This window comes from Sturnus vulgaris, chromosome 2, assembly GCF_052056855.1.
Source record: "Sturnus vulgaris isolate bStuVul1 chromosome 2, bStuVul1.hap1, whole genome shotgun sequence".
Taxonomy (NCBI): domain Eukaryota; kingdom Metazoa; phylum Chordata; class Aves; order Passeriformes; family Sturnidae; genus Sturnus; species Sturnus vulgaris.
The window spans coordinates 72,452,150-72,479,164 of NC_142244.1; the positions used below are offsets into that span (position 1 = coordinate 72,452,150).

General features: G+C 36.0%; 1 long non-coding RNA gene across 2 annotated transcripts in view; it reads left to right on the plus strand.

Moving 5' to 3' along the window:
• LOC148224848 (uncharacterized) overlaps positions 1–26,554 on the plus strand; it is a 112,070-nt gene extending 85,516 nt beyond the window's left edge. For both annotated transcript variants that reach the window (XR_015801975.1, XR_015801976.1), the window contains one exon: positions 25,628–26,554. This is a non-coding gene — a long non-coding RNA (uncharacterized LOC148224848). The remainder of the gene's footprint in view (positions 1–25,627) is intronic.
• The last annotated feature ends 461 nt before the right edge of the window (positions 26,555–27,015 follow it).

Here is a 27,015-nt window from a genome sequence, read left to right on the forward strand (position 1 = left end):
AGATATCTTGATGAATGCGTATGAGAGACTATCTGCTACCAGTAGCTGTGATATTATGTGGCTGAAGTAGGTGAGCCAGACTTTTCCCTTCAGCTCTGTGTTGAAGGGTAAGATGAAATGCTGGCATAAATGAATGCAATTTTACTTGGTGTGCCCTCTTTTGTTAGTTTTGCTCTATGTGTTTATTGGCCAGTATGGCTCTCTACCTCCCTTAATGCAAACTCTCATGTTCTTTCCTTTACACTCCCAACCACTTTTAAAGGCCAAAACCTTACAAGTCTTTCATTCATAGCCCAGCAGGAGTTTTGATTTATGATAAAATAAATCAATGTGCTCTCATCAGGAGGGTAGAAACTTATGATAAAATGATTCTTCCAGCCCCACTGACACAGAGCCAAATACAGTATTTTTCAAATTTTAAATTGCATGTAGTACTTCTTAAAATTGACCCTCTCATTTTTCAAATATTAGCTAACTGTTTTTTCAGTTGTCTCTGGTAATAATTATCAACCATGACTATTAAATATTCTCAACTTTAGAAATATTTCTTCATTTGAACTGATCAATTTTTAAAAATGCTATAGAATCTACCTTTTACAAAAAAATGAATAGAAATTCTGTTCCCTCATTCGTGAAAAAAATTAAAACTAACAAATATGAATGGCAAAATAAAGGTAGATTTACATTTTCAGTTCCATTCTTCATTAATAAGTAGCATTCAGTTAGTTTGACACAGACAAATCAACATGAGGAAACCAGTGTGAACCTCCTGCCTCCTCCAGAAAAGAAACTGACAGCATTTTTTCTCTGCTCAAAATCCATGGATGGCGAGATTGGCTAGGTGAGCCAACTAAATATGCAATTACTACAAAGATTCCTAGCTTAGACCTTCAAAAAGTACTAATGATGTCACAAAGTCTCCCATACTCAGGATATAGAGGGAGCTGTGACTTGGTAATGCAGTGATTCTCTGTCATCAGGGGCTGTCCATAATCGGTCCCCAAGCATATTCAAATTGCTCCTCTGAACTTGTGCATGGTAAGAGTGTAATATTGTCAGGGAATTATCTAGTTATTAATGAAAATGCCAAGCTAGAATTTTAAATTATTTTCCCATCCTCTTTATGTGCGCATATGTGAATGAGAGAGCATGAGAAATATTATTTAGTATTGGAGCAAATGGATTTAGGTGCCTATACCAGACTATAAAGTGTGTTTGCATAAGAAGATATGCCAAAGAGGTCAACCGACAGTGTTTTGCATTTTCTCAGAAAAAATGTAAAAATATCTTGGATTAGCATGGCAAAACTGAAATATATTGGCCTAGCTGGCCAGCTGGAGAAATTGTACCATGACTGTGTAACAGAAAGCAGGAGACAAGCAGACAAATTTGCTTTTCTACACACTTCTGTTGGACCTTTTTCTGTCATTAATCACCGAGGCCAATAAGAGTAGTATTTTTCCAGTTATTTGAGCAATATTGTATTTTGAGTTATGCTAGAGATATTTGATGTTTGCATCTCTGTGGGTCAGTGTATCTCCTTAAACTCTCTTTGGTAAGATATACATAAATTTAGATTGGACATCGTGCACAAATCTAACTTCTCTTTACAGTTTGTAAGGATAGACTGGCTGCTTCAGACAGTTGTTTATCCTGAGTATTATAGGTGCCTATTTCAAGGTAGTAAGAGCTTCTTTCTTGGAGGACTCCTCTTTTGAAAGCACTTGTTTTCAGCAGGGATCAGGGCCCACACAGCTAACTTCAACCAGTGGCTAAATTTTCATGACCTAAACAGAGAGGAGGTGCCCTACCTCGCCTTAGGTGTAAACACAGACCGAGCCTTTCACAAAATCCCAAATAGCATGAGTTGGTCATAACTGTTGAGTGTTGGAAAGCTCTTTTAGTCTTGAACATTGCTATTAGGAATCATCCCAGAGAAGGAGAGTGAACTATGAACACCACAAACAATTAAGTGTAAATTCAGCAGCCTGTACAGGCCCACTCACGTCTCTGTGAATAAGTGGTCCCAATATATTAAAGAGGAAGATATAGTAGAGTTGGGAAGCACTCACTTCTTGATGCATTGTTAGCATGAAATGAAAAATCTAGGTGCACAGGAGGGAATGCTTCAGGGACCGACTTACAGCCCCATGCCAGTCTCTTGTAAGTTTATCTTGTTGCATGAGCTGCCATGAAGATAAAGATTCAGCATGGGCCAGACTAACTGGTCATCCTTTGTTTTTAGAAACTTATCTTCTTCAGAAAGATACCAGTCACAGCTTTCATACATCAAGGATATAAATGATGGTTCCATCTGGAAAATCAAAGCCAATATACGATTTCAGTAAAAGATCATAGAATGAAATATAAGGAACCTCTAATTTTTTTAGCTTTTTTCCCTGGAGTGTTAGGGATTGAATTTAATGATCCATATCTGAAGGACATGCTTGAGGCTGACAAGGTCAGAACAAATTTTACATGTGGTACACAGATTTGAAATCGCTCTCCTTAACTATGGAATGAATGATCTATTCAACTTCCCTCATCAGCAAGGCTCAATGAGTAGTAGCAGATTTTCCTGCTGTTCAGGTTTAATTACAGAATCACACAGGTGGCATTCAGTCGTCCTCTAATTTAGTAAAACAAAAATTCTTCACAATGCCCCAAAGATGAATGTTTTATTTCTTTATAATTCTTCTTGGAAACAAAGCAAAACAAAGCCAAAGCAAAATTAAGCATTTTCTTTGATTTTGGAGAATGTCTTACATTTTGTGCTGTTTTGACTACAGTAAAATTTTTATGCAGAAAAAATAATCTTGAAACCCAGCTTTACCAAGACAAACTTGGTGTGTTTGTTATAAGCTATTTATATGCGTATGAACATGTCGTCCTTGCTGAGGATTTGCCCATGTATGACTTTAAAATGGCTCCAAATTCCTGTCTTTTATTCCTAAATGCATGTTCAAAATATTAGTTTCATCACATACTTGCCCTTTGATGCGCTAGAGCCACATCAGAGATATCAAGACTTTTAGGAAAAGAAACCAAATCACATTCTATTTCATTTTTTCTATTTATATCACAGAATTGATTTTCAAAAGTTTAGCCTGTCTCAATACCTTTGCAAATAGTGGACTTGATCTTAAACTGCACATCAACTATTTGTTCTCTTCTTTCTACAATGTGGGTAAGAAGTATTTATGCCAAAAATTTGAGAGCTTTGAGTTTACTGAACAAAAAGTTTAATTGTTCTGAGTACATTCAGTGCTTGAGGTAAGTATATGATGACTAACTTATTTTTCTAAATCAATCATTTGTTGGGAAATAAAAAAAGAGAGAATTTCTCATTTCACCTGGAAATATACTGGTCTTTTTCCCTGAGGCAAGAGAGATTTTGTACAGACAGGAATTTTTCTCAATGAAAGCATCTTAGAAATGTACACAGAGTATGATAGTTAGATATTGTTCAATTAATTCCTTTCACTTCTTTGTATAACTAGTGTATAAATTCTGTGTGCATAATCTGTCTATATAGGTTTTTTTTTGCTCTTGAATTCATTCTGTCCTTAGCTTCAGTTCTGCTCACAGTTTACCTTCAAATCTCTGAGTAGCTTTTTAGAAGTGCAAGTCATAAGTAAATTGTCCCTGACATATACTTTGGCCATGCCTGAAGGACAATGGAGTTCCTAGAAAATTGATGGACTGGCAGGTTTGCACAATGTCATGTGGAGATGAATGCTCAGATCCTAGAAGGTATATATCAGTGTTAATTCCATTTTATAGCTGAGTTAATAACCATATCTCTCAACAGCACTAATTAATGTAGGCTTGGTAACATGTTGATGCACTACATTTTCTTCCAGTAACAAAATTAGATAAATGGGTGCTAATTTGCAGATTTTCAAGCCACATTCCATTGCTATTAGTCAAAGCCTACTAAATTGCAATCTAGGTAAATCTATTTCTTATAACAATAAGGCAGAGATGCTACCAAATAAATAATTTCACGTTTTTAGAGCTAGCTAGCTCTACAATTTTGGGCAAGTCAACCTGTAATCTGGAACCCTGTAGTAAAACCCTGAACTCGTTATGGGCTTCAGAAGAACTGGGTAGACAGTGAAAATGAAATGAGATGGCGACACTTTTACAATTCTATTCTTAAGCTAAATTTTATGAGGCTTCTCCAAGAACAGATGAAATTAAAGCTAAAAAAAAAGAGCAAGGCCAGAATAAAAACTAAAGATCTTGGGTAGGTTTTTTTTTCCTAACTGATGCAAAAAACAAATGTAGGGAGTTACTGTAGAGAGCTACAGCCAATGAATATTTTTAAAAGAGATCTGACAGTAATTTACAAAGCACAACTGTGGGGGAAAAAAACCACACTAAATTAATTCCAAGTTGCTTTCTGCTTTCTCATTTATAGAGATAAATTAAGGATCTCTATACCATTCAGAGTAGACCAAAGGCTGTTCAAACTTTGACTGGCTGGGGTTTGTGGGAGGCTGTTTTGCCCTTCTGGAGCAAAGTGTGTGATGGCCACCTCTCTGACATGTGTGTGACCAGGGGTGCACACAGCAGCACAGGGTGTTACCACAAAAGGTCCGTTCAGTTCTTTACAAGGAAAGTAGAAGCTACTCAGAAAACATTGTTTTTGGGCAAAACATTTAAAGTTAAGCTGGCTTATGAAGATATCTCCCTTAAGAAGGAACACTTATGTTCCTATTTGAGGCAATTTAGACAAATATTGTGTTGTGAGAGTAGTGCAAACAGGGCCTTAGCCTAGGGTATATAAATGTACTAACCACACATAACTGAAACAGATAGTTCTTCCTTCCTCCGTGTAATGAAACTTGAAGGTCTGCCAAAAAAAAGTTGAATTGCCAGAAATTCTGTCAATGTGAAGGCATCTTTCCGCCTGTAAATCAACTACACATTTAAATTACTTCCTTTCATAATCTATTAAAATGGTTTTGGCACAGTTGTTCTTTGTGCAATGTTTATTGCATAATTTCATTTAATTCTTGGTCAACAGTTTTTACTATTAAGTCTCAAATGCTGTTGAAGGGGAATATGCATCTTACTCTGTGAGTTACAAAAATGATCTAAATAAGTATAAATATGTTTTAAAGTGGAATAGAGAGTATTATCCTGAATATTTAATCCACTAGATTTGTTAGCCATTAGGACAAAGTTGGAACAAGATTGTTTTCATGCAAAATGAACTACTTTGTAGATTATCTGTTGATAGTCAATGTGTGCAGGAAATTCACTCATCATTATTTTAAACTATATGAACCCGCATTTCATCAGGAAATGGTGACTTTTAGTCCAAAACTGCTGAAACATCAATTCTGAATTCATAAAATGTCCTAGAAGCAATCAAAATCATTAAGACTTCTGTTGCTAGGCTAAAGACAAGCCATATGAATAGAATGGAAGTTATAAAACATTGTAGGACTGTTAAATTCAGCATTTGGAAGGAAGAAACTGTTTGCAAAACCCATAAAATGTTTTTGGCAAAGTATCTATTGCATATTACGTGAAGATAGAGCTAGCCAAAAAACCACTAAATTGTTAGGAGTCCAGGTTACTTTTCTGTGTATTTAAAAGGGTATTGTAAACAAGAATTGCCTCTTCCTCCACACCTTCATCCACACATTTAATATGTAAAAGAAGGAAAAAATGGCTTGATACATTTTCAGTAATGCTTATAATACACTGCACACCACAATCCCCCAAAAATAAGGAAATTCCCAAAATGGAAGAAAATGCTGGGCTCTCAGACCCTGCAAAATTTTTGAATCCATCTGCATCAAAACTTGTACAGGTAAGGAAATGAAAAGTTCGACTTACCCTTCTGAAAATGAACGAACTAACTAATTGACTACTATTGAAAGTCAATATTTGCCAGTTTTGGGAGTTACCAATGGCCATTGGTTTCCAACCTGCTGATACCCAGTCTTTACTGCTGCAAGTGGTGGTTTCTACCCAGATGCAATACTTTTCTGCTCGTTAAAATGTGTCAAAATTAACAGATAAGAAAAATTATTTGTGTGTTCGAGTTCTATTCACTGGACTGATTACAGCTATCTTGAATGTCAGTGGAGGAATATAAGTAAATTTTTACTATTGAGGGATGTTACAAGTGTCCATGGTTTCCAGAAGATCAGCCTGTGTCTTACTCCCTCTCTGCTGAAGTCTACTTTGGACATGTGGGACTCTGCTCAGGCTAAGGGTTTCAGCTGCTGCCTTCCCATTTGAAAATTCAATCCATAGAGCAACTGAGTAATATCCCAGAGGCACACAGAGACAACGGCCACGCATAGACAGGGGTGTTCCCTCCTCCCCTTGGGCTGGTAGAGGCAGAAGGCCACTAGTGCAGCACACAGCACTCCCTTCATTCAAAAGCAGGTGCACATTCACAGACTCCCCCAGCACTAATGTGGCACTTCTGCCCATCTGGCACTGTCTGACCCAGCTTAGATGTTGCTTTTCATATTCACATCTATCTAAGCATCAACAGTGTTTATAATTTTCCATCTTAAAGTAATTTTATATGTATTTAACAAAGCAGTGTAGCATATAGACAGAACACTGGCTCTGGCACGCAATCTGTGCCAGTATGTTCTAATAGATACTCCCTCAGAATGGCTTTCATTTACAGAAGACCAAGATATGATTTCCTTTGTACATATCTATGAATGTCAGGGAGAAGAAAAATCATGATTTGTAAGAGCATACAGTAGGAAACATACCAGAGTTCAAGTTTGGAGAATATTCTTGGAAACATGGTGTGATCGTTGGGGATGGTCCTGTGCAGGGCCAGGAGTTGAAGTCAATGGTCCTTGTGAGTCCCTTCAACTCAGCATATTCTGTGATTCTGTGATTCTGTAAAACAGAAAATCTTCCCCAGAGGGTGTCCCTGACAGCAGACACACATGACACAACATGCCCATGAGGCCAAGGGACTGAGTGAGAATGTGTACACAGGTACACCCAGCTGCTTGCCCTCATAAGTCTGTGGCAATGGCTTCTGCAGCTATTCACCTGCTCAAGGGAGAGAGAAGCAGCTGAGCAGTGGAGTTGCTCATTATCACAGCTTTAGCAACTGAAAGGGCTGTCAAACATTGGAACAAGCTGCCCAAGGAACAAGGGAAATGGTTGAGTCACTATCCCTAACGCTATTTAAAAGATATTTACATGTGACACATAAGGATCATATTTAGGGGTGGTGCGCTTTTAAGTTCTGGGTTAATGATTGAACTCTATGATCTTAGAGGTCAATTCCAAAAGAAAATATTCTGTGAATCTATGTAGCCATTCCTGAGAAGACAAAATAACAAACAGACATTTTTAATACAGGAAAGATAATTCTTTTATTGACAATTTTCTGTTTGAGGACAACAACGAAAAATTTCATAAAAGACTTTTTATTTCCTTGATTAAATTTAAATCACTCTGTAGAGTATGAAATGGCAATAAATGACACATTTATATTTTAGTCAGTCCTGACCCACTGATGCTTGGCTTCCAAACTCTGATATTTGGTGTCTAAGATTATTTTTGTTAAGGACATGCAGCAGTGCAAAAACTGATGTTAATATTCCTACAGTCAAATAGCAAAGTATACTTAGGGCTTATTAGTTTCCAAATACAAAATTTCCCTTGGCTGCAAGCTCAGCTTGTCCCTGCTGTGAGCAACTTCAAAAGCAAAAAACTGTGCTTGTGGCTGGTCTAACAATCCAAGTTGCCACTTTTGGCTCACACATGGGCATTTAGTGTCCTTGGAGTCTCATTCTAAATTAACTAGCATTAAAAAAGGAGTAAAACCAGATTATAAGGGGAAATATTAATGAGTTTCCTTTTGTAACTGGCTAGATTTCTCTCTGGGGTCTGGTATGACTAACACGTGCTGATTGAAAATGGGTCTAAGCTGCAAGAGTTTTATAAAGTATTTTTGGAATTAAACCTGTTAATTTCAGGAGGGATAAATCCAAGATTTGGTTTAGCCCACTAGAGATATACAAATACCATAGTTCTTTCATACACAAATGGTTTCCAACCAGCTTCTTTGTTTGTTCTGGCCTATGGACCTGTGCCTTGTATCGTATCATGACACTGTGAGTGCCATAAGAAATTCGATGCTGAAAATTTGTAGGAGTAATTTTTCCATACAGGTCTGTTGTAAAGCGTAGTATGTGGAAGAAAATTTATTTACTTACTTACTTATATGTGGGAAAATAGATCATATTAGAAACCTTACTGCAAGAATTAGCTTAGTGCAGACATATAACAAAATAAAATAATGAGTCATGAATGCCTAATCCAAGTCAGTTGAAAACTTGAATGAACATTATTTCATAATTTTTGGGCCCTACTTTTGTCTGTAGAATATTTATGCTGAATTACCTCAAATTAAAAAAAAAAGGGAAGAAAGTTATAATTGTGAAAAATTCAGAAAAATAATATTTTAATATTTGTTAACAAAGTTACTAACTGTCTTTGATTTGCTGAAATTCTGTTTTTCGAGAGGTGCTTGAATCAAAGGTATAAGACAGAGGTTAAAATTTGCTAATGACTTAAGTAACACAGAGTGATATTTTTAAACTCAATTCCTTGAAATCAAACACAATACATCAATCTATTACAATTCTTATTAGTTTACTGAAAAATAATATGCACTTCTGAGGCTTCCAAAAATATTTGTCTTTTAGGATATTTGATGCATTAATGCTTTAGAAAAGTTGAGGCATCTGTCCCACAAATTAACTCTAAGTGAAGACTGAAACTCAGTCTGTTCAGCAAGACATGAGTAATTAATGTAATGATCTAATACACTTTTATCCTACCTTGATAAAATTATAACAGAAAAAGCTTCCCTGCTGACATTAACAGATGCTACTTCAGATAGTTTTCTTAAAGGCAGACTGGAGGCAATCATCAAGGAGTAAAGTTCCATCTACCACAAGCAAAGATTTACTTTACCTATCAAAGGTAGAAAAAGGATATTGCTGTAAACAAGTTTCATTTTAAAGTCTCCATTATTCTTAGTTTGCTGTAACTTTTCTTCATCCTGGTTATCCTATGTCTTTAACTAAAAAAATTCTTTTTTGTATTATTCCTAGAGAGCTCTGGCCTAGAAAGTCAGTGATGCAGTCTCTTATGTTTCTCTATATACTCATATGTCTGTCATAATTTTCATCCTAGAGTCTAACCAGAATAAGCACCTTGAAAACAGTTGGTTAAGACATTTAAAATCTGAATTGATCCATACTAAGCATTTTTATCTACCTCTGTTATTGCTTTCAGAAACAAAACAAACAAGAAACCAACCAATAAAATCTGCCTATTTAGCATCAATTGCAGGGATGGACTGTGCACAAAACTGCACACATTGGAAAATAATAAATGAGTCTCCAATAACTCATTTGGCAGATTCTTTGACCAATGACTGGAACTAATGGGCTCAGTGTTGGAGTTACTCAGCAAGAGCTCCCTCCTATAGGTTTCAAGGTGTAGCAAAGGAGCGTTGACCTTGCCTCAAAATTAATTGTAGACATCAGAGCAGAAATGTGTAAGTAAATATATTTCTTACTGGTGTGAGGCCTGAGGACACTGCAGGCAATGTTCTTGTCATTTCCAAAGAAGGCCTTCAAAATTTCTTTTGATCATATACGTGAACATGGTACTTTTTGAAAGTGTCAGGCTGAAATTCTTGGTTTGATATTCACAAAAATGAGATTTATAGTTGAACAAGAATGTACTTGCTTCAGCTTTATGTCTAAAAGTGGCTGGCTGCTGACAAAATTAGATATTTGGGAAAACTGTTTTCTATAACAGTTTGAACGCAGATGCCACCTAGTCAGACAATCTAACTCAAACATGGCTGTCTTGTAACAAGTATGACAGGAAAAAAAAGGCCTGATATTTTCAACAAACTCTAAACTCATTTTCACAGCTGCAGGAAGAGTTTTAAGAGCATGAACATTCTTTATTTGTTAAAAACCAGACAAGGACTGTTTGTAGGAGTAGTTGACAAGGAATAGAATTTATAGAATTTTGTTGGCCATTCCTCTAGGGCAGTGGGAAAGACTCAGCAGAGAGATTTTATGGGTATTTGGTCTTTGGTTTAGAGTGTGTAGTGTGGTGTTTTGCGTTTGTTTTTTTTTTTGTTTGTTTGTTTTGTTTGTTACTCTGGGTTTTTTCTTTTTAAAAAGATATAATTTACTTATACTTTTTCTGATTTTCAATGTGTCGAATCAAAATTGTCTTCTGTTTATTCCTGACCACATCTTAAAGTCTTTCTAGAGGCTGGGTAATTCCAGAAGTCAGTAATAGGATATTTATTTCATGACTGGCAAGCCCAGGAAGTATTGATAAAGCCTAATGTAAACAACTACATCTAATCTGTGGAAAGATGTAGAAGTCTTTAGTCAATGGAGAGAAATATTTAAGGAAGTGATTGATCTCACCCTAAAATGCACAGCTGTTGATGACTAATAAAATAAAGTGCACTTTTTTTCCATTGTTTGTATATAGAACATAGTGAGAAGAGTTCAGAATATAAAGTGAAGAGATCTAAGTTAGACCAGAATGCAAGTCTTCATATCTCATACCTTAGTTTATAAACACACATTACAGGTATGGGTAAATAAAAGCTGTAGGAAAGATTATATCACAGTTAAAATATATTAATGTGGTACTGATGTTTTCATATAAACTATATTATAAATTATTTAAAACATTGAAATAATTTTTTTAAAATTAAAGCAAATTAAAACTACTTAAGGATAGGATTAAGTTTCCTAAATATATGGATCTGGTGCCATTTAAGATATCTTGGGGTAAAAATTAGGAACAGATTTTGTGTTTCTTGACAATTCAAGCAAATGGATTTCTCTCTGAATGCTTATGTTCACACAATGGGATTCTGCTCTAGAGATGAGGTTCAGCTTTCAAATCGAGACATCTACATTTCATTATGCCTCAGCTCTCATTTTACCCAGTGGACATATGGTCAACAGGACATGACATAAAATAGTTAATGGAGTCTGAACAATAGTACATCTTCATAAATTTGGAATTTAAATGCAGCAAGCTAAATAGCTCTCTAGATTTAATTGAATTTACTCATTAGGTCTACTGCATATGGATATCCTAATTGAGAAATTTGTCTTTTTCTGCCTCATTTGAATGCCTTGGATAATGTGGATTGTCTCAAATCTCCTTAAACACCCACAGATCAAAACCTGAATCAAACTTCTACAATTAGATTAGTTAATCTCTGAGCTGAATCCCATTGGAAAGTGTAATGGATACTCAATATCCATAACATAAATAAATACATAAATAGAATTTTTTATTGTAACTAAACAGCAGCAACAACAACAGAATTAATGTTATGGAGAAGATATTTTAAATAGAAGAAATCTACTGCTTTTTTCCACCATGTGCTGTTTTCAAATGTTTCTAACTGGGCTTGTTTCGGCTAGGTTAAATTTAACTTTCTTCACTGTACTTGCTCTGGGGCTGTGTTTTGGATTTGTGCTGAACACAGGGCTGATAATCTAGAGGGGTTTTTTGTTTTGTTTGTTTGTTTGTTTTTTTATTGCTGAGCAGAGATTACACATATCCAAGGCTTTTCTTATTGCTATGCTGGTGAAGAAGTTTGGGGTGCCTAGGACGTTGGGAGGAGACACAGTTAGGACAGGTGACCCAAAGTGACCAAAGGGATATTCCAGACCATAGGACACCATGCTCAGTATATAAAAGGGGGGAAGAAGGGGAAGATATTTGGAGTGATGATGTTTGTCTTCCCAAGTCACCAGTACACCAAGTCACCAGGAGGGATCCTCCTCTCCTGGAGATGGCTGAACACCTGCTTGCCAATGGGAATCAGTGAATTAATTCCTTGTTTTGCTCTCCTGGTGTGCGAGGCTTTTGCTTTCCTTATTAAACCGTTGTTCCCCCAACCCACAAGTTCTCCAGCTTTTACCCTTCCAATTCTTTCCCTGGGTCTGCTGGTGGGGGAAGAAGCAAGTGGCTGTGTGGTAATTGTTTGTTGGTCGGGGTTTAAATCATGACATTAGCTAATATTAAGAAGAAATCATAAACTAGAATTATTTCTTCTCTTTAAATCCATCAAGAATAGAAATGGTTACTGGTATCAATGACAGTTTGACTGAATATTAAGTGAAGTTCATACATATATATATATATGAACCTTAGTGACCTTAGTGACAGAAAAAAATAGATACTATGGTATGGGTATCTAAAATGACATATTATAAAAGAACATGTAAGTCATATATATATATCTGCAAATTAAGTGAAATTATTTTTGCAGTGCAAGAGTACATAGATATGCAGACAACCTAAACAACAAGAAATTGGAGGCATATGAATAATTATTGAGTTTAAAATAGACACCCTTTATTTGCCATATACTTTTCATATTCTCTTACGATTTTGTACATATATATAGTAATGAAGGTGTAAAACCACATATGGGTTCATCTGCTTTGATAAGTACATTAAAAATATTCTTCTCAAAGCTAAAATTAATGCCACTGCTCATATGACTTCTTTTCTTTTTAAACTTGTCCTATCATATGTGTGTTGTATGTTTGAAAGAGGAACATAAGGTACGGACGTAATAATGCTGTTATGTTTGAAAGAAAATTATTGTATTTGGATATCACTTAGTCCTAAGAAGACAATCATGTTCCTCTAGGACAATGGACATTAAAAAAGTCCAAGTCGTTTATTCATAATGTCACTTTTCCTTTTTCCTAAAATGTTTGTCTTCCTCTCAAGATGCTTAGAAATATTCTTAATCACAAAGACTATCTCCAAAAGTGTTAAGATTCAATTTTTGAATAGCTGAAGGAAAAAATGAGTGTCTCCATAATTAAGGCAGTTCCTTTTATTTCTTCAGCTTGTTCTGTCCCTCACCCTGAGCATCTTTATTTCAATGTATGACTGCAAAAAAGTGTACAGTGTAGGAATGAGTGTCCATTGTAACAAATTGAGGGCTCAAAATATAAATGCAGCATATGCAGCTAAAATTAATGGAGGCTTTCAGATGGCATGGAAAAAAAAAGGGATCCTTCTCTGGCTAGTAAGTAGGCAGACATCTGTAGCAATTCAAATATGTCTAGTTTAAAGTACTAAGACACAAGCTTTAGTGTTTGCACAGTTACAAAACTCTCATAGCACAGATAATTATACATTTTAAATTTAAAAAGACTTGAATCTGAAAGTTGTTTCTTGCTGGTTTTGGGTCACTCTAATTGTACTGCCTGCATGGAATTGGTCCTAAATGCAGAGGTATTCTGATTGTAGCTTTTTTTGGTTTATTCTTTTTAGTGTCCTTATTAATATTACATCAAACTTTTAAAACTTATAATCAGATGCCTATAATCTAAATATTAATTGAATGTATAAATACACAAAGCCTTTTCTTTAGTAAGAGACATTTAATGACTTGTTTAAGCTTTGGTAACTCTTTATAAGGACTGTAGCACTTTCAGAGTTATTTTATTTCTTAGCAGTTGCTGTTCCATTTCTCCAGTGTACCAGACTGCATCAAATCTTCAAGTCCTGATTTTGACTCATTTTAAATTAGAAAAAGTGAATAAACAATGGTAGTGGGAAGGGCCTAGCATGAAAAGACATAAAAAACTAGAAGTGGAAACCTTTCCAAAAAGACAATAAAGTTGCTGACAAGCAGAATATGAAATGTGGATTAAATGGGCCAGACTGCTTATTCTTTAGTGACCTCTGAAAAAATTAAATGGGCAGCAAAGTCAGGAATTAAATAGATCTTTGCCCTTGTCTGCTGTCCAAATGGACACTCTTATTGATTCTGCTTAGTTCTTATTGTTTAATGTTCCAATTATCTCCCTTTGCAGCTGCATAAGAAAGATATGAGCTGTTTCTACAGTTCTAAATGCATCCACCCAAGGGAATGATTCCTGACTCCAAAGTGATGCTGATTGCATCCACATACCCTGTTTAAGGTTAGGTCTTCACAGAGTAGATATGCCATGGCCAAACAACTAGCACTTGGGCCAGCAGACCCTTGGGTCTGCCACAGGGCACTAGAACAGTTTTGTGGTGTTTTGGTTTTTTTGGTTGTTGTTTATTTTGGTTTTGTTTGTTTGCTTTTGTTTTGTTTTGTCTTGTCAGGGAAGAGAGAGGTGGGGACAGTGATTTTAGTTTATAATATCTGATATAATGTGGCAGATTTGCAGGCACTTGAGACCGGTATATATTATAAGATAAAAATGAAAGTAGATGTTTCATGATCAGGAATATTTCATTTGAATGCCTGGAGACATCTGACATCTGACAGTGAAACAAATGCAGGAGAGACTTCCATTTGTTCCACTTAACTAAACTGATCTTTAGCTGCTGCCATCATTTATTTTGTCAGCACATTTAGGTTTAGAAAATATTTTTTTTCCTTTAATTAATGATTTAGTTTGTTTAAATGTATTTTATCTGTTCCAGTTATAGGCACTAAAAGCTCAGTGCATATGCTCAAGAAGGTTAGATTAGGTTCACATTATAGACAGAAATGACTGTTCAAAGGGTAGATCATTTGACCTAGTCAGATACTCTCATGAAGAAGTCTGCCTAGATGTGCAGTTTTACTTACATTGATTATCTTGCTAGGGATTAGACATTTTATATCCAAAAAAATGGCATGGCAATACATTAGAGCTTTACCTATTTGTTTATTAATTTGTTTGTTTGCTGTGTTGCATTTTAAAACCAAGTTGTTGTTTACATTCTGCAGAAGAGATATATGAATAATCTAACATTTTAAAAGGGAATAGAAAAACTTGTTAATTATAAAAAGATTATACGTATATATGGATTTGGGTCGTTTTTTTTTTTTTTTGCTTTTGGTCCTTCTGGATGGTTTTTGTGGCCTCCTGGTCCTTGGAGACATTCCTTTTACCTCTCCTTTTTTTTGTAAATTGTTTTAACTAGGTTCAGATACAATCAAGTTGGCTTTCTCCACCATAATGCTTTGGAGGCAATTTCCTCTTCATTTTAAATTTGTCACTGGGGAAACCTTTTTCTTCCTCTCAGCCAAACAGATGGTTTATATTTTTCTTTTTTTTTTTTTTCAGTGTTTCCACTAAAAAGGTCAGGATCATCTTTGGAAAAGTGAAGTTCTGTATTTTCTTCCACTTTCTAAAAATAAAAACATATAAATTTTTAAGGTCCTACAGGTCGTTTCTTTTTCTTCTCAACTGTAACTACTCATAGATGACTTTGGCCCTGTCACTGTATTACCTGAAATTCTACAAGCCACTAACGAGATTGTCATCTGACCTTGCATGTGAAAGTTCTTGGACAGCCTTGAAAAGAAAGAGTAGATTTTGGACTGATTAAAATTAAACCTTATCTTGAATTCAGGAGAGAAGGCACAAGTTAGATTAAAAGACTTTCTCCAAATTTCACTGAAAGTTTAGTCATATGAGCCAATAATAACAGTCTAACAATTTATAGTGCTGCATTGAAACATGAATGTATACAGCTGTCCCATTTCACTTGTAGTACATGTTGATTTACTCCTAAAGTGAAATATTTGATGCCCATACAAAATTGCAGTATTTTACATTTAAGATAAACATGTAGGAATGTACATGCATACTGACAGTTACATGTCTACCAATATTCTGTAATTTTTTGTTGTTCAAAAGTGATTTTTGGTATCATCATCCATCTTTTCTCTATCAATCAAAGAGCAGTATTAGTATCAGAATTTATTATTAGTCTACTAGATAGAACAAGAAGCAATAACACCAAATCATTCCAGGGGAGATTTAGATTGGATGTTAGAAAAAATTTCTTCTCTGGAAGGGTTGTCAAACATTAAAACCAGCTGCCAGGGGAAATGGTTGAGTTTCCATCTCTAGACGTGCCATGAGTACACATGGCACTTAGGGACATGGTTTAGTGGTGGACTTGGAATTCCTGGGTTGGACTCCATGATCTTGTAGGTCCATTCTAATCCAAATGATTCTGTGATCTTATGATTCCATTCACCTGGTTAATCACACTGTCACTGTTCCAAGCAAGGTTAGAGATTCACATAAGTATCAGCCTTTGCTTAAGTGCTTTAGACCTGTACTGGCTGGACAGCTGTAGGTCCTCTAAATTTTGTTTTCTATGTATTCTGTATTCTACCAAACCATCTCTAACTGAACTAGATTGTTTAACTGAAGGCTCCTTTCTACTGAAGGTTTCTGTTCCTGAAGTTCCTGAGCTATTATCTTTACATTCAGGTGATGAAATGTTCATCTTGAAAACCTGCTGAAGTGTACTCTTCTTCAGTGTATAGGTCTGACTTGGTAAATGCATAAAAGAGCTTTGCTTCTGGATTTGGAATTACATGAGCCAGAATCCAGTGCTGGATATTATTTGCTCACTGACCCCAGGGCATTAAGCTCTTTCAATGTTGTTTCCTCCTCAATTATGGCATTTTCCATTTTCATGCTCTTATTTCCATTAGCCCCTTGACTTCGCCTCCATGTACTACATCATTTGTAGTTACTGAAATCTGCGTCAAAGGTTTTTTTTGGCAGTATCTAAACTAACTTTAATCTTTGCCCCTATACTTGCTGAATTACCACACCACTTCCTCTTTCTTTGTTCTCTTTTTTATTTTTGTGGCTAAAAATCTTTTTACTGTTTGTTTTAATTTCCTCTGTAAGGTCCAGCTCAGCTTGATAGTTGGCAAGTCTTACTTTTCTCCTACATATTCTGACCTTCAAGACATATCTTTCTGCTTAGTCAGTCTGTTCTTGCTGTTCCACATAAACTCCCAACTTACTCCAGTAAATGCTTTTTTTTTGCACTGTTGTGATCAAGGTCAGAAATGGATAAATGGATATCTATTTTCAGCAATATAGCATTTACCCACATCTCAACAGCTGCAGAGAAACATCACACAGAGTACTTTATTCACTTCTTGGTTATAAATGATTCTCAGCATAAATGGTTACTTCGTTAGGTCTTGAATCTTTTCCCCTCAAACATTTTCTCTCTACTTGTAATACATGTATCGGCTTTTAATCTGCGATTTAAAGTAACTCCAAGATTCTTTTTCAGATAAGCTCTTAAACTTTAAAATCCACTCAACTGTCACAGATTTTCTGACTTTTTCAAGATTTTTTTTAATAAAGTAGAAAACGTTAAAAATGTATTTGTTTTTATTTTTCTTTGTAGTATAGCTTTGCCATAATCTGATCATCATCACTAAATTCAGGATATTTTTCTTTTTCCAGTTGTAGGTGGGTTTTTGCTATGTCCTGGTCATGAAGGTATCATTGTTTTTCATGGTTCTGCTGTGTAAAAGATCTTTGTATCACACAATTTTTTGTTGGAATATGATCTTCAATCAATATATATGGTATAGCAACATTTTATTAATCTTGATATTATATATATATGTGATTATTAGTAAGAACTTTATTCAAATATGATCCTGTTTTTTTCTGAATAAATGAAGAAACCTCTTTCTAGAACTTCTTAGTACCTTTCTGAAGTATTTATACTCTATGATGTCAAGACTTCCTCTTTCCTCCATCTTTGTATTTTTAAGAGAAAAAATTAAAAAATTTCCATGTTGTTAATCTCTAATAAATCCTTAACAAGATGTTTGACTAGATAACCTCTCTGAAAATTTATTCACATTTGTTACTTTGTCCCATCAGCATGATTTTTATCATTTCTACCTTTGAAAAAGCTACCTCCCATTACAGAAAACGCATAAAAGTACACAACACTCACTGGTCCTGCAGGTCCTGCTGCCCTTCCTACTCACCATTTGTTTATAATGGTGAAATCCTTGTAACCTTTGTTCTTCCAGCGACCCATGTGTAATGATTTCTTCTGTTTTTAAATCTCCTGAAAATTTAAAAACAATTAATCTAGAGTCCAGATAATTGTCCATCTGTGATCTTGCATTTTAAGGATTCTCAAACATTCACTTTCCAGAATTTTTTTGTGTAAGATATAAATTACTTATTTCCACCCCTTATGTATCTGTTGCTTTCTTAATAAGTAGAAAGGCATGGAAAAAAAACCCCTCTCTCAACCTCAAAACAGTAGAATTTTTATTCCTTTCTCCTTTCAAATTCAGAATCATCCTCTCTACCTTAATTAAAATCAAGAAATGATGCTACAAAAGTTTTAGTAAACTAAGAATTTAGGCTCTGCAGCAGAACATAACCTTGCAGTAGTCTCTCAAAGTCCTATTCTTATTCAAAGTGAGTTTTTGGTCATAAAAATGTGAAAAAGAAGAGGAAATAAAACTTAGACTCCATAGCGAAGTTAACAAAATACATATTAAATAGTCTTCACTCAGCAGAACTGCTGTGACACAGATATTTGGTGATTTATCTAATGGCTTGAAAATCCTACTAAAAGAGGGCTCATATCAAAGGTGATGAAAGAAAATGTTCAAAATGTCAAATTTAGAGTGACCCTTGTTGTTTGTGTCTGTCTTTCCTAATCAGAGGATTAGTATGTTAGCATGATGCAAATAGATAGATTTTTTCTGTGAATGAACTGTCTGCCAACCGCTTAGCAAATTTCAAAACCTGATGAATATTAAAAGAGGCATTACTTAAAAATTATTCTTTAATTCCATTTAGCCTGTTGTTTTTTAGTCCTACAAATGACTTCTGGGATGGTATTGTATATCCTCATTTTCAAACTGAAATTCTTTCATTATTTTGAGGCACTTCTTTGCAGCAAAGAATTCTCTGCAACTCTTCCTGTGGGCAGAGAGCACGAGTAGATGGTCTCCACTCAACCTTGCTGTGAGTGCTTAGTTACCCATTAGGGATGGGTAGGTCAGAACAGGTCAAGTGCTCTGTGAACCACACTGATCTCTAGTATAACTGCATATAGAAATTGTACAGCAAGCCTTGCTTTCCTCTGTACTATCAGGACTTGGGAAAAGTTGCTGGGGGTTTTTCATCGTCCTTTTCTTTACCTTCCAAGAGATCCCCTGGGCGACTTTACTGTGTCACATAAGAACACAACAGTCTGGACTTAGGTGAGTCCTAGATTTGTGCCTAGAAGGATTTTGTACGCACACCCGTGCCATCTGCATGTCTGATACATGCCCACATAAAGACTTTTGGTAAAATTATTGCTATGATTAAATTTATAGGAAAACTACTTCTATGCTACAATTTTTTTTTAATATCTCATGTTTATGTGCATGTGGCATCAACATAGAAATAATGGAAGAAAAAGGTCTTAAAAATGAGAGGACAGAGCTGATATATGCATACATATACACAAGCCAATGGAAAAGCATTAAATTTAAGACATCTGAAATTATTTTAGAAATTTCTAAAATTTAAATTGATATCTTCCTATCTTAGTAGGAATTTTTACTTTGAATAGACTATCTAAAAATGCATTATTTAACATAAAAAAAGCAAGTCAAAAACAATAGCCAAGTAAATTTTAATGCATTGCTACACCCTTGCAAACAATCCAGAATCTTTGAAATCTACATCTGTCCACAAAGATTAGAGTGAAAACACTTTAATAAACCATGGTTATGGCTATGTTATTCAGAAGTTAGAAGTATTCTTTGCATGAGAACTGTTCAATGATCCTTTATGCTCATATTGCCAAGAACCACTCAAAATGGTCCTTTTTTTTTTTTTTTTTTGCAAATAACTTAGAGTTATCCACATCAGAATCAGCAGGATTAAGCTAAATCGTCTTTTGATATCTAATGTGTTATACTTCCAAAGTAATTCATTGGCAGAGACAAATAGTTAAAGTCCAGGAAATTCACATGCATTCCCAGTGGCAGCAAATCTTCAGGGCAGTGAGCATGGGAAATAAAGAATTCCTATTTGTGTTTCTTCCAATTTCTTGCCATGTTTCTTCATCCCGGCCAGAATTGCACTGCTAAAGATTCCACAGTGGCCAGTGAAAGGATGAATGGAATTTAGTTCTCTTTTGTGAGCTGTGTGAGGAAAGAGAAAGGACACAGTAAAGCTTTTATTGACCCAACTCCAAATCCAGTGTGTCTAACTAGGAAATTGTTCATTCAGATGGAAGCCAAAAAAGTGTCTATGCCTCAATGTGGCTGAGACAGCAAAATCAATTCAGAAAACAAGAGATCTGTTTAGTAAGGATTCAAAGAAAGAAAGTGTACCTAAATCAATAAATAATATACACAATAAGGTATTTATATGGCATAATATTTTATTAAAGTGTCAAGAAATAAAAAAAATCCATCAGCTGTTACAAATACTGGCTTTTCACAGGCCAAAAGGCCTAAGTGATTGTAAAAATTATTTTTAAAATTAGAAAAACTACCTTAAAAGGGATAAAAGACTTAGGAACTTGCTCACTGCTTTCCATGTAGAAATAATTTTGCCATGATTTCAGCCTTGCTTACATAATAAAAAAGATTTATAAAGCCACAAAATCTCAAAATGTTAAACTCTTTTATATTATCCTTCTAATCATGACCCTGGGAGTTTTGCTGCCTACAGACTTACAGCTCAAGAGCAAAGCACAAGAGTGATGATCAGCTCTATAATATTTGGCTGCATAACTGGTCTTTTAAAATCAAGGCTGTACCTGAATGTGCTTCCAGTCCAAACTTTTTCTCATAAAACATCAGTATTTTTAAACATGGAGACTTAAAGTGCTCTTAAAGTACTTCTCATTTAGTTAACAATGTATTGATCCTTTTCCCTGAGTAATAAAGAAATTATACTTTTTTTTAAGTATCTGAGTTAAGGGGATGGGATCCAAGTACTAAAGAGGTATAAAGTCTCCCATTCCTCATGCTCAGTATTATCTGGTTACTGAGAATTGTAATGCAACATTTTCACATTTTTCAATACTAATTTGTGTAGTAGAGCATGAATTTATCATACTTAGCTTTCATTTAGGATGTAATTGCAAAATGCTTTATCAGTAATGTGTAAGACATGATGCATGTGTTTAGAGAGAAGCATGAAATAGCCCTTGTCAATTAAAAAAAAATAAGGAAAAAGTGGAATGATGAACTTTGGTCATTTTTTTCTCTTATAGCAGGGTCAACATCCTCATCTTCTCATATGCCTTCTTATCTGTGCTCCAGTACTCCTCCCCATCTGTGGCAGAGATGATCTTTGGAATTTCCACATCTTCCCACACAGTTATTTGTTTCCAGAACTCCATTTGTTCTTCCACTCTTTCTTTCCAATTTTATATTCATAGATTACCTCCAATTTCTCTGATGTTGCCTTGTGGAGGTGGTGGATTTTTTGATTCATATTGGACTAAACACTAAGTTATTTTGAAAGAAAGGATATTGTTGAAAACAGGAAAACTTCATGAAACAGATGGCAATAATTCTAAGAGTCTATTCAAAATACTTAGTGTGATAGACTTGCAGCGCTGGCTGCAGGGCAGATAATTCTGAGTGTCATCGTGCAACACATAAGGTGTGATCACAACCAGGGGATCAGACTCAGCCAGCATGGGTTTAGGAAAGGCAGATCCTGCCTGACCAATCTGATCCTCTTTTATGACCAGATGACCCCATTAGTAGATAAGGGAAAAGCTGTGGATGTTGTCTACCTGAACTTCAGCAAAACCTTCCGAGCTATCTCCCACTGCAGACTCCTTGAAAAGCTGGCAGCCCATGGCTTGGACAGGAGCACTCTTTGCTGGGTAGGAACTGTCTGGATGGCCAGGCCCAGAGAGGGGTGGTGAACAGTGCTGCATCCAGCTGGGGATCAGGCTCCAGTCATGTCCCTCAGGGGTCTGTGCTGGGGCCAGCCCTGTTTAGTATCTTTACTGGTGGTCTGGATAAGGAAATTGAGTGCACCCTCAATAAGTTTTCAGGCAACACCAGGTTGTGTGGGAGTGTTGATCTGCTAGAGGACAGGAAGGCTGTGTAGAGGAATCTGGACAATCTGGATGCATGGGTCAAGGTTGATGGTATGAAGCTCAATAAGGTGAAATGGTAGGTCCTGCACTGGGGTCACAACAGCCTCAGCACTGCTACAGGCTTAGGGAAGAGTGTCTGGAAAACTACCTGTCAGAAAAGGATGTGGGGGTGGTTGACAGCATCTGAACATGACCCAGCATGTGCCCAGGTGGCCAAGAAGGCCAATGGCATCCTGGCCTGTATCAGCAACAGTGTGGCCAGCAGGACCAGGGCCGGGATTGTCCCCCTGTACTCAGCACTTGTGAGACCACACCCCGAACTTTCTCCAGTTCCTGGTCTTCCAGTTCAGGAATGTTGCTGGAGTGAGTCCAGAGAAGGACACAAAGCTGGTAAAGAGGCTGGAGCACAAGTTCCATGAGGAAAGGCTGAGGGAGCTGGGAGCATCCAGCCTGGAGAAAAGGAGGCTTGTGGGGGACCTTATCCCTCTCCACAACTACCTGAAAGGAGGGTATCACAAGAAGCCTCTTCTCCCAGGTAGCTAGTGACAGGACAATAGGAAATGGCGTCAAATAGTGCCAGGAAAAGTTCAGGCTGAACAGCATAAAGAATTTCTTCACTGGAAAGGTCATTAAGCTTTGGAAAATGCTGCCCAGGAAAGTGGTGGAGTCATCATCTCTGGAAGTGTTCAAGAAATGATAGGATGTGGCACTTAGTGTTATAGTTTCGTTGGCATGGTTGGTATGGTTGACAGGATCTTGGAGATCTTTTCCAACTTTTATGAGTCTATGATTCTATGATAGAAATGTTAGTTCTGAAAATGTATTAATCCTGGATGAGTCTTACACATATTTTTTCTACCTCCAGCATTATCCTTCAATTTAAATAACCTTTCTTTCTCACGGGTATTTATTCACCAATGGATTTATACGGGGTAAAAATACCTCTATCCAAGTTTTGATCTCCTGGCCCAAAAAAACTGTTTTATTGTTATCTAATCTTGGAGAAAAGGCTGCCCTAATCATGCCATCTGTCCTTCTTTGAACCTCTTCTGATTTCAAATCCTCTTCTTTAAGATGGGTGAACAAAACTTTGCACAGCAATGGCATTCCAGGCTCTTGGCATTTATGCTTCTCTGTCTTTACAGGAAATTGTTTATTAATACAGCCCACAACCACGTCCACTTAATCTACAGCAAATGCACAACAGTAATACACATACACAAGCTTCAGTTACCTGCTGATCAGGTATCTGATTTCTGTTGAGTTTACATATCAGCAATAATTGTTGCAGTGGATCACTCTACTCATTTTCGAAATGCATCTGTCCCTGGGAGGAAAACTGTTTTAAAGAGAACAATAGCCTTATACAATTCTTTTGAATAAGAAACATCATTCAGTGAAACTTTGAGTGTTTAGCAGGAAGCACTGAGCAATAAGAGTGAACAAATTTTTTTATGGTTTCATTGCAATGACTTAAATCAAACCTAGTCATGAAGGTGAAATTCTGCAATGCATTGCCTAAAAAAATCCAACTCAAATGCATTATATTTACCCAGATATGCAAGTCAGGCCCTTGGTTTCAACATAACTAAAAATGAAGATAGAAAGTATCTAAGATACTCTCTAAGATACTAAGAAATACAATGGGATAAAAAATTATGTGAAGGATTTGAATAGTCATGAATGAGGAGGGAAGGGAAGGGAAGGGAAGGGAAGGGAAGGGAAGGGAAGGGAAGGGAAGGGAAGGGAAGGGAAGGGAAGGGAAGGGAAGGGAAGGGAAGGGAAGGGAAGGGAAGGGAAGGGGCCCATGATGTGCATGTAAGCATACAAAAGATGTATGATTCTAACATACTTCAGCATACTTTATTTCACAGTATTCTGAAATAACTGATGTTCTCATAGCTGTTGATTCCCTCATTATATGATTCAAACTTTCATTCCATTCAGAAATTACTCCTTCAGTAGTTACTTGTTTCACCAACCTTGTGTCATCACTATTCTGTCACTACTTAATTTTTTTCACAATAATGCATTAGATATATGCTCAAACCTTCAGCTTTCTCTTAGTATAAAAAGATTTTCAAATGTCTCATGGTTTGCATGACAGAGGGAAATCTGTCTCTCTTATGTCTCTCCTGTGGTCATTAATAGTTCCTTCCTCTTTTTCTGGCCTGTGCTTTTTGCTCTATGTTCCTCTAGATTTTTCATTTTGACAGAGAGGAAAGCAAAACTTCTGTTAGAAGAATACATTTCTGTAAAAAACTTGGTATATTTTGCATATAGAGAAGTTAAAGAGAAGTTGCATAATCTGCAATTTAGATTATGGTAAGAGATGTAAAACTTTGTACACCAGAGATTGGTGTTTACATCTAGTATCACAGTTGGTGTCACGGTTTATATCAGTTCTTAGTTCCCTATGCATGCTTAAATTTACCAAACTGTCTGTAAATATAATTCATGATCTTTGAGGTTTTCCTGTCCTCCATTTCTATCAAAATCTCCATTTGCTCTTAGATACATCTAGTAGAAAAAATTGGTGGATAAAATGAAATGCTGTAGTGAGTGAAACAAACTTTCATCTCTGGCTGGACACAGTTCCTCCCCATTTTCACAGTGGGTGTTGGATAGCTGTGGGTTAGTATACAAGCTACCCTGTCTGTATTTTTTGTAAGCTATACCACTGTGACCTCTACTGTCTGACACCCTTCATCTCTGATTTTCCAGCTGCACAAAGATATTTTGGCTGCCCTATATTTGTGTCATACATCTAGATGGATGAGAGCATTAGAGATTAAAAAACAGATCTCAAATCCTGCATATCAGATAGACCACTCCCTTGATTGTCATTGCTCACTCTATTGCAAAGCACATATATCTTCTGTTTCATCCTTCTGTATACATTTTCAGATTCCTTTCTCCCCTTTCCTGTCAATTCCTTTCAACTGATCATTTAAGGAAATGGTTTATGCTCCTGTTTCTCTCAGCCATCATTGTTTTTTTTTCTGACCCATGTGACTGACAGAAAATAAAGTGTTTGTGATCATATATACCAAAGGTGAAGCATAAGAAAAAGGCTGAAATGTAATCTTATTATGTAAACTTGCTCAAGCACCACCTTCTTCCACTAATAATAATTGTGTTCATGTTATATAAGCAAGGACAATAATTTTTTAAACTTCATGAGACTTCATTTTTATGACGTATTAACTGTATTAGATTTTAATAAAAACTTTGCTATTAAATAAAGAACTACGATTTTTGGACACTAACTTCTGTTTTTTCATTATGTGATATGTCATCAATTACAATTTTGGGGCTAGTTTTCATGTTTGGGAGGTTTTTTATTCTTTTTTTTTTTTTTTTTTACTAAGAGAGGCTTTTGAAAAACATCTACTAAGGGAAATAAACAAGATCTTTGTCAATTCATGGCATAATAATATGAGCTTAAGCTTTACTGAATAACTATTTTGGAATGCCTGAATTCAGTTGAACTCTATCTTTACAGAGAGTTTGGTGTAATTATTTAATTAATGGAAATGAAGTATTGCAGCAGTGAAGGGTTTGAATAGGTGTTGAAGAACACTATGGGTTAGCCTCATGGCTTGGCTGCAGCTCAGGGTAATTCACATATTTGAATAATGAAATGGTGAATTTTCATTGCTTGTCTCTCTTTTCCCTTTTTCAGCTTTGTAACATGATGGAACCAAAGAAAGCTCTCTTCTGCCAGACAGTAAGAACCTAGGTTGCTGGGACAACACACCAACTGCAAAAAACCCTTAAAATAAAGGTGGCTCATTTCCAAGTCAACATTTTTTTGGCATTTGGGTTTTTTTCCACGTTTTAATAGAAAAGACAGTGACAAAAATGGCTTGTGGGAGGTTTTGTAATTAATAAACCTGTTGTTTGTAGAGGGATTATGAATCAGAAATTAATGCTAAAGCAGGTGAAAACTGCACACCAGCATTTCTCAATTTTAAAAATATGAAAATCTCTGGAAGAAGTACAGAAAAGTTTTAAAGGCCCTATTTAGAAAGCATGTGCTTAGCTAAGGATTGGTTGCTAGGATTTACAAAGATTGTCACAAAGTTGTTCCCAAATCTGCTTCACTGAAATGCTAACTGGGTGAAAAACATGTTCTTAATGTGAAATGGACTGCATAGGATTAAGCTGCACACTTTCCATGGAATCAAATGAGACCTATGTAGTTAAATTTGAGTTTGGTCCTTTGGAAACACTCATAGTGCATCACCAGTACAGCAATGTTTCAAGTACAGAAGAATAAAATCCTCTGGTTTTTAGTAAGAAAGGTGTGACTCAGCAAAAACAAAGCGCCAAAAGCCCCCCGAAAGCAAACCCCAGAAAACTCTCCCCAAAACAATAATAATAATAATAATAATAATAATAATAATAATAATAATAATAATAATAAACAAAAACCACACCCCCCCAAAAAATGAAACAAAAACATCCCAAATTCCGAGAAACCATCTCATCCCAGAAACTCTGTAGTACCTCAAAATCTGTGACACTCCTCTTGCATAAGGACAACAATGTATATTAATGGTAATGATGCTATGGTATCTGGTGCTTGAAGAAAATAAAGCCCATTAAGTTGAGGTGTTGGCCAGTTTTCGTTTTTTCATATCAAAATTAATCTACTAACGACATTGTGAAGACATTGTTAGAGATGTAGATCTTGCTCGGATTGCAATACAACACAATGTCAGTGATTTTCTGGGTGTGATAAAGACTGTATTCTAGGGTGCATCTTATCTAATTTAAATGCCTATCTCTTTGTTCAGTGCTGGAAAGAAGGAAATGCCAGGAGAATATCTTCACTTGGGGGCTGTTTGCTGAGTGACTTTCATCCAAAACTCCACATATTGTATAAAAAAGGGCACTTGGGGCTTGCCTTTAAGTTTAAAATGCAGGGGTTTGAGCACCAGCCAGAAGAGCTGGAGCTGGGATTAAAGACAACTAAACTCAGCATCAAGCAAGGCAGGAATCCTCACTATGGTTACATACACACCCCAGTAGACAGAGTAATCAAGGAGATCTATGGAGGAAAAAAAA